Raw genomic sequence first — 9,248 nt, 5'->3', positions numbered from 1 at the left:
CATTGACTGGATCATTCGAAATTTTGAATCTTAATTTCCAATTAATGTGTTTAGTCTTAGGATATTTTGCGGTCTTTCGTCCATTTTGGATCATAGGTTTTCCAGAAAATTGTTATTGACAATGTTCCAGTGGTAAGATTTAATTGTCAATTCAGTTGCATAGATGTATATTAATCTTTACATATAAATAACCCAATAGATATGATTTCGTTTTCGACATGCATTCTATTCCATTTGCTGTCGTTATTGTTATATTTTCAACATAGATTAATGTAGACTATCCTATTAGTGATTGCTTATGTATTCAATTTCAGATTGTTTAACTTTGATTCTGCTTCAAATACATCAGTCAGAAAGTGAGTAAAATAACAATTGATTCTCAATGCAAAATACTATAGAATAGTATAAATTGTAAAAACTTAAACTCAATTATTTCAAAAATATATAGGGCTTATAAATTATTTACACATTATTGACTTATAAGGTCAAGAGATACAAATAAAAAAAAACTTCCTCAATACGTACAGATCGATTACATATGGCATACAACAGACCAATGTTTTAGGAATACTCATACTTACAAATACATATTCACTGTATAACAATCACCCAACGTCAGACGAGCACTCAGATGTCATAGTCATATGTAACAACTAGGTCAACTCGAAAATGACCACCACTCACTGTAATAGTATAAACCCAAAAAATCCAGTCATCCAGAGTCAAGCGAATTCATTCAAACGAAACGATAACATCAGTTGCGTTATCTATTTTCGTGAGATTCTCAACATTGGACGGATTCGATCGCATATTACAGAGCACGCTTAAAATCCTTAAACATGCTCTCTGATTACGTCACGAATTGATTATTGTGATGTTTTACTGTATGATATTAATATTCCTGCAGTCTATCACTGCTGCCAGGATAAGGTTCCAAAGCAGAACTCCAGTACTTTTGACTCTTCCTTGGTTTTTAGTTTCAATTTAAATTCATAATCTAGTAGAACAATATTGCTGTACACATTTAAAAGCCTTTAGGTTACTTGCCCATTCGTATCTCAGAGAACCATCAGTTTTTACAATGGGCCAAGGGTTTTAGTACTGGTCGAACGGGAGCTGGTGGTGAACGTATTTTTTACGACAGTCAGTGTTGTTGATTTGCCTGATAAGCCACCTTTCCAGTAAACAATACTTTCAAAATGTCAGATTACACAAAATAAACAGAACGGGATGAAATAGTTGTTGATGTAACAGAGTATCCACTGGTGTTATGATCAACGAGAGGTTTTGGAACTCTAGTAGATATAATAATTAATTTTATATGATACAAACTTCAACAACAAGAAGTACAAGCAGTATAAAAGAGAGATCATCTCAAGATAGCAAATGGTTTTAATTGACAATAAATAAGTCTCATAAAAGCATTTATAAACTTAAGGATAGTTCAGATATATAATTAAATTTCTAAAGCTCAAACTATTTGTATTAATGAATAAAATATGTGTGTTTGCAAAGTTGTTTGGTTTGATACTGTAATAGAACACTCAGTTTTGACTATAAATTTGTTCTGTACACATATTTGCAATACTAAAACTTAAAACAATTACTCCTAAAAGCAGTAGATTCAAACATAAAATCTAAAAGATCTAAAAATCTTATAACCATGTTTTACAATATATTGTTACTTTTCCCGAGCAAAAAAGTATATCATATATTATATTGTAATTTCAGTATAAAGGCGACATGTTATTATCTATCAAAAGATGAATGGATAATGAGATTGTGTGTGATTATGAATAACACATTAAGTAGAAAACGCCTACCAATCAAACTTATTAAAAAAAACATCCGCGAAGTTCTTTTGAAATGAAAATAACGCCCCTCTAGTGAATCTGTGTTAGATACAAATTATGAGTAAAGGATTCGTACACGATAATTAAAAGGGGACGTAACTTGCAATAATTTCTCTAGCTTTATCAATTTTTTGTAAAATGTCTATTTCAAGTGTTCATCATAATTTGATTTGTATACCCCCGACCGTGCGAGGGCTGAAAAGCCAGTCAAGGTCTTAAACACTTTCACATATAGATTTGTATAAATGGGGGCAAACACATACGTACAATTATATTTCAATAGATGTATACGTTTAGTCTATTATGTATGCTTAAAAGGATTTTTTTTATGCGTTGATAGTCACTTTCGCTGTAAACCCGTTTTTTCTTGTTCTAAAACCGTTTTTCATAATAAGAAATACTGTTTTATTCAAACTTACATGTATGTTATATCATGAATATTTCAGCGAGAGGACCAGTTTGTTTACAATGTGATCAGGTAGCTCAACCTTCGGACTGCAAGAATATAAAACGATGTGGAGACCAAGAGGTGAATAACTATAATGTCAGAATCATTTCTATTATTTGTTCTAATCGACAACTAGATATCTATGAAAAAAAAATGCCATGCGTAGCTCTTTTCGTTTGAATGGATAACATTTTACTTTAATTGTATATTTGTCTTATGTGCTGTTGAAGAAAATGAAATATGAATTGCATTGCTTTATACGTAAATGATTTAATTTCCGGTGTTTTCCTCAGACGGAGCTGACCCAATTATTCCTTTGTGTTCCTTTTGGTTATATATCTCTTCTGCTGTATCAATTCTTGTACATCCTTATCTTTCAAATATTCGGCTTTGAACGCACCAGATGAAAGAAAATTCAGAAAAGCGTTTAAACGAAGGAAATTTATATGTCTTATCATCAACTCGGTCATCAGCTTTTCGGTACGAAATGAATCATTCTTATCCTTCTTAAAAGTGTTGGTTTACATTTTTTAATATAAATAAAAGAAGGTTCGAACTATCCAGGCATTGACATTAATTAGATGTAGTATTGTTTGCATTTTAAAATCTCAACAGATAAGTTGGGTAAAATTTTAATTTTACCACAAAAGAAACGATTTCAATGAAATAAACACTTTTATATACTTCGTGCTTCCGAATCGGTTTCCAGGATTTGCATTTCTTCCGAACGCACCCAATTTTACATATAAACGTTGAAATGCATTAATACAAGGAAAGCGATATGAGCTACATGTATATGAACAAAAAGGTTTCAATAAGAAAACAATATTCAACTAAGGACTGATTTGCCTGGTGGAGTTCAAATCAATAAATTATTTTTTACAATATTCTAGTCGCCTGTATCTCTTTGTCATATAAAATTAAGTAAAATATCCCTCCCGTTAGCTCTTATGTTTCACACCAAAATGTGAGATGAACATAACTGGTATAGTGCCAACAACTGGTATTAGAAGCTTTACTGGGTCTTAGCTTCCTTCCTATATGCCGATGTAATTATCTCTCTTTAAAAACCTGATAATTGATACAATACGTGAAAAAACATTGCCAGCTGAAGCATAATAGCAGAATATTCTCACTCTTTTTGTAACTTGTTATGCTAATGAAACCGACGCAGTAACACATATGGATATCAAACATTTTAAATAAAGAAATATAATATCCCCTGTTTATCATAGCTAACTTATTTGTAAGCATTGCAACTTCTATATTGCTGAATTGTATGGAAAACATGCGTAAGCATTAAAGACAGTAATGGCACAGATATATAAGAGAAAAGGTTGAAACCTATAAAATCAGGCTTCAACATGTAGATCAAAAGTTTTCTACATAAATAAAGCTGTAGTTTTGTCCGTTTGATGTGTTTGAGCGTTTGATTTTGCCTTTTGAATACGGACTTTCCGTTTTTAACATTTCCTTGGAAATTGATATCTTTTATTTTTCTTTTTTTTATCGAGTTATGTGATGTAACTTTCAGTGTTAAGTGCCAGTCTGCCTAAGAATCAGGCAATGATGAAAACATGACCAAAAAAACCCACTCAATTTGACATTAATTTCAGTTCATAATATGTAGTTATGCACAAAAATAACATTCATTTCTGTTATCTGTTCTGGTAATGGAAGATACAATTTGGTTGAAATGTACTAGAAATAAACAAAAAAGGGGAGATGACTCTGTGATTTGCTATCATTCTAACCAATATTCTAACCGAGTTATTTAATATTACCAGACACACACAAACAAAAGACTACTAATTTTTAACTCAGGATGATGGTTAGTATGAAATAGAATGATTAGCTCGGTGGGTTTTTTCTGATCATGTTTTGATTTTTACCTAAATGGCCTGATTCTTACAAAAACTGGCACTTAATTACAAGACCCTAACTACAATGTAAGTAATATACTTATTTGAAAGGTTTCTTTGTTTCTAAATAATGAAACTCACTTTTTCAGTTATGTATAATTCGGAAATACATTACAGATGACGGCCACATATGGTTCGATGTTGGCTGTAGCAGCTCTTTGGTAATATATAATAATTTGAGCACAAAGTTATGCCAAAAAAACAAAACAGATTCAAATAAAATTGACAAATACGTCATGGTCACTCCAAATTCTCTTTAGCTGAATCTTGTTATGCAAATTCTGAAAAGAAATGAATCTTTGTTTATCATGGTTTTTCGGAATGTAGAAATGTTTGACAATTTTGTAAAGTGTCATTCAATGTTGTGCACGTATTAAACTCGGGATCATTTTAACTTCAGATGGACGTCGAATGTAATGGACGATATTTCAAAAAGTATTTTAAAAAAAATAAGGACTTTTAAACTCAACTTCGAAAATTGTTATTAAAAAGTAGTAGTTTTATGAGTTACTTTTGGTTTAATAAGTTATAAAATTTATGACTGACTATCAAACATAAACGTTACCGATAAATCCCCTTAACGCCTCTGACCAATTTTAAAAAAAATGACAACTTAAATGTTACTTTTTGCATCAATTTTGTGTTTTCCTTCCGTTTTTAATATTAAAACATTTTTTATTTAAGCGATGCACCCCAATTACATCTATACTAGGGAAAAGGAATTACGATGAAGGAGTATTGCCAATTGCGTCATCAACATTAAGAAGAAGTTCTATGCATAACAGTATATCAAGTTATGTCCGGTCAGCTGTGGATACAATAGTGTGTGAAAAATGCTGTTTTGGTGATATATGCAATGCTGGGTCATTGTGTGGAACTGTTGGTATGATAAATTAGTAGTTTAGTATTTATCTAGACATATATCAATTTTACCTTAACTAGGAATCCTTAAATTGTCTTAATGGGGGTAAAGCAATGTTTCAGAAATATTCTAAAAAATCCTAATTCTGAGTATTCCAATGATAAAACCTTCTCGTCAAAACTGTGTTAAAGCGTATTTTCAAAATTAAACCATTGTGGTGACGTCAGCTCATTCATTTACCGTGGATTCTTTTTCTAGAATCAACGCTTCCTTAATTCGTCGCTGAAATGAACTCACCTTTTGTCATTCTTTTGTTTCCTTTGTGTGCCTAATTACATTAAGGTTGAATTGGCCAATTTTACTGATTTCTGTTCAGTAATGGAATTATTTTAAAAACTTACCTTTAATTTTTGTAATTTATATATGCCTGTACTCGGAGTCGAACCCGTCCATGAATTCTCTTCATTGTCACTTACATCAACACATCGACGAAACCTCTCGGCTACCAATTGGTTACGATTCAATTGTCTAATTCATATATATAAATTGAATATTTGATATACATCGGTACAACGGACACACGTAGATTGTACCTTTATATATACAATAATAGGCAATCATATAGTATGAGTTGGTAGCCGCGAGGTTTCTTGGAAATGCTCAATGAGTTAGAACTTGTCAGCTTAGGTTCGAATCCTGTTTTTGTTTTTGTCCCTGTTATCGACTTTTCCTGGTTTGTTCCTTGTTTATTAAGTGATTTTGGATATTTTGTTTAATAAAAGCGAGTTTGGTCGTTTATTGTTGGAAGATTGTTAGCTATTCTACATGTTTAAAACGGAAATGTTAACATTATAGGTGTCTATTTTTGTTTTATAAATCAATATAGTATGATTACATTTGTTTATTCACAAATTCCAATGCTAGAAAAACGTGATGTAGGTAATGAGACTTCTTGTTAGAAATTACGGACACATGCTTAATATATATGCCATATATATGTTTTTTGTCAAGTTGTTGTCCCAGGCTTTGACACATTCCCCAATTTTATTAGAAATAAGATCAAATAAATTATTTTGTCAAAACATATTATGTTCAGATGCCTGATAAATGAAAATCTTTAAGGGCAGACGTTATGTGTGCAACATGTATTTGTATTGTTTTAACCATAATGATTTAAATGTAATATATGATATATTGTAATGCATCGTTTGTCACGATAACATGGTTATTTAAACTCACTAACAATACCTTCTAATTAAGAATAGGCTTTAATTTTGAAAAGACATTATCACAATAGTTTAAGTTATAGATACAATGGATAAGCGTTGATTCATGAAAAACAAACCATTCGCCCTGCGGGCTCATGGTTTCTTTTTCAAGAATCAACGCTTATCCATTGTATCTATATCACATATAACTCTGAGATTAACAATTAAACATACAAAACATTTTTTTTAATTTAAGAAAACGCACAGAGATTTACAAAATTTATAAATACACACTTATAATTCAAATTAACATGCCGACATTTAGAAATGGAAGGAAGGCTGTTACTAACAAGGAATCTCATTTACCAAGAATTGCAAGGAATAAAGTTGAAATCATCCCCGCAAAAATTTTACGGACGCATCACGAGTTACCTGTTTCATCATATATGTTTCACAGATGACGACTGATATGTTCCAATTGTGGTACTTACTATCACATCCTCTTCGAGTGCGACTCTGTTCTTTATACTTTTCATTTGGTTTTACTAACATGTAAAGCACGACATGTGCCATAATGAGATCAGAATCTCGTAATTGTTTTGGGGGATATGAGATGTTTGACGGTGTTTTCTTCTGTTTGGCTTTCTATGTTATATTTTGAAGTTTGTCTGCCATTTAATTTGTTGTTCTTAATTTTTAACCATTAGGTCCCTTGTCTACTTATTTTCGCCGTACGACGAATATTCATGTCTTTAGCTATATGTTATGCTGTGTATTTTATGTAAAAAAAACAACATTGAATTAAAAGTATACACAATTAAATACCATTGTGCTGTAAAGGAAATGTTTTATAAAATTTTAGAGTTAAATGATTGTAGTTTTAAAAACAGGTATCAAAATTAGAAACAGATAAAATAGAATTGTTTTATGAACTTAAAGATTGATGTAAATGCATTGACATATTACGAACAATTGTAAAACTTTACAGGCTTTCTGCATGAAATGGTATGTTTGAATTGTGTTTCGTCAAAGGAAAACGAATGTAATACAATCGCTTTATGTGACAAAGACCAGGTTAGTTCCTTATTTTATTGCAAAATAACTTCAGTATTATATGTTGACTAACATCAATCAATGAGGCCAATCGACAACAAAAAAAAAACACATTTCGAGGTCAATAATAGACAAGTTTGTATAGAATATGACAGAATATTTATTATCTGTTACCAACACCACATTTCTAAATTGGGAAGTAAACAGACTTTACTTCCGGACAGACAAAATAAATGCGATTAGTGAATAAACCTAATAAACCGAATAAATTTGAATGACTAAATTTTATTTTTTTCTACGAAGACAGATAATGGATAAAAATTAAATCAATTCTTATATACTAAATATTTCCCATAATACAAATATAATGCATCAACTTAATTATATTACAAGTGTGAAATAACATATAATCACTGTACTTGTGTGTACTTTTTGAGAAGTTCACTTTTGAATTATACGGTTGTTTCTTAAATCTTCACAAGGTACAATTATTTTATTGTTTCCTCTTCACATCTGAATTTCAAGAATTTCAAAAATCTTATATATTTAAAATAAACAATTATTTCCGACATTAACTTTAAACATATAAAGTGCATTTATGTTCCGAGATAATTGCCATTCTTTTTGGTATTTTAATTGTTTAAAAGTATCACATTTTAAGCTATTTACAAATATTTTCAGAAATGTTTTATCGAGAAAATTGATAAGAGTATTACATGGAAGACTGGATGCCGACATAAAGATGTGGTATACATATGTATTGTTTTAAATTTTTTCTATCAATTTCACATTTTTCAAAACAAAGAATTTAGGACATCCTGCTTTTTATTAATACTATTTGTGTACAATACTTCACAAAACCGTTTCAACATTTATAATTTATAGTGCCTAACAATAGCACTTTTGTTCGGGATTAATTTTAATTATTTTTTTTTTTTGTAATCGAAATGTATTACGTGATGATATTTAATAATACAATTAGAAGCTTATAAAAAAGGAAAACAATGTGACTTTACAAAACACCTTTATCATTTATCATTCATGATATTCGGACAATGGTTACACAACGTCCTCGTGTACATTTTATGTGTCTTTCTTTTCTACATCTACAATGCATTATGTATCAAGTATTAAAAATGAGCTACGAAAAAATCTTAATAGGTCATTTTAATAACATAGTGAAATTCGAGGCATTTTCATTTAAATGAAATCATACGAACAACTAAGAATATCCAAAAAAAGAATTATTGATTTATTTACACGCCAGAGAAACTATGTAATTCATACATTATTTATACGATTTTTTTCAATATCAACTTTTTTTTATGCCCTTTTAATTGTTTTATAGAATAATTTCCGTTAAAATTAAGGATTACCAATACGTATGTTGTATGTTAAATGGGCCACATAGTATAGATATATATAGAAAATACTGTATTTCTGGACTTCAGTTTTACAAAAAAAAACACAGTTCATATAAATCAATAGGAATTAACATCCTAATTCCTACAGCACATGCTACATCATTGATAATTTTTTGACAAGAAAGTAAGTGTATCATGTAATAATAATTTATATTACAGATGTGACTATTTCTACATGAAGGATGTTCACAACTCTGTTTCAAAAGCTTGTTAAATTTATATTCTGTATTTATTGCGTACGGATAAAGAAATATATCTATAATACTAAAATAACGAGGTCCAATTTGTCAGCCGTCATCACGTAATAACGACGAATCAAAGAATTCAACTTTATATATAACTAATATAGTACAAAGGTGTAGATTAAAAATTACACCACTCCAGGCCCTTTTGTTTTCCACGTAATTAATATTGCCAATAATTAAGAAGTTCCGGGTCGAGTCCGATACCGATACCAATAGTATATTTATCTGTTACT

This window comes from Mytilus trossulus, chromosome 10 (assembly GCF_036588685.1).
Source record: "Mytilus trossulus isolate FHL-02 chromosome 10, PNRI_Mtr1.1.1.hap1, whole genome shotgun sequence".
Lineage (NCBI taxonomy): Eukaryota > Metazoa > Mollusca > Bivalvia > Mytilida > Mytilidae > Mytilus > Mytilus trossulus.
This window is presented reverse-complemented; position numbering follows the sequence as displayed.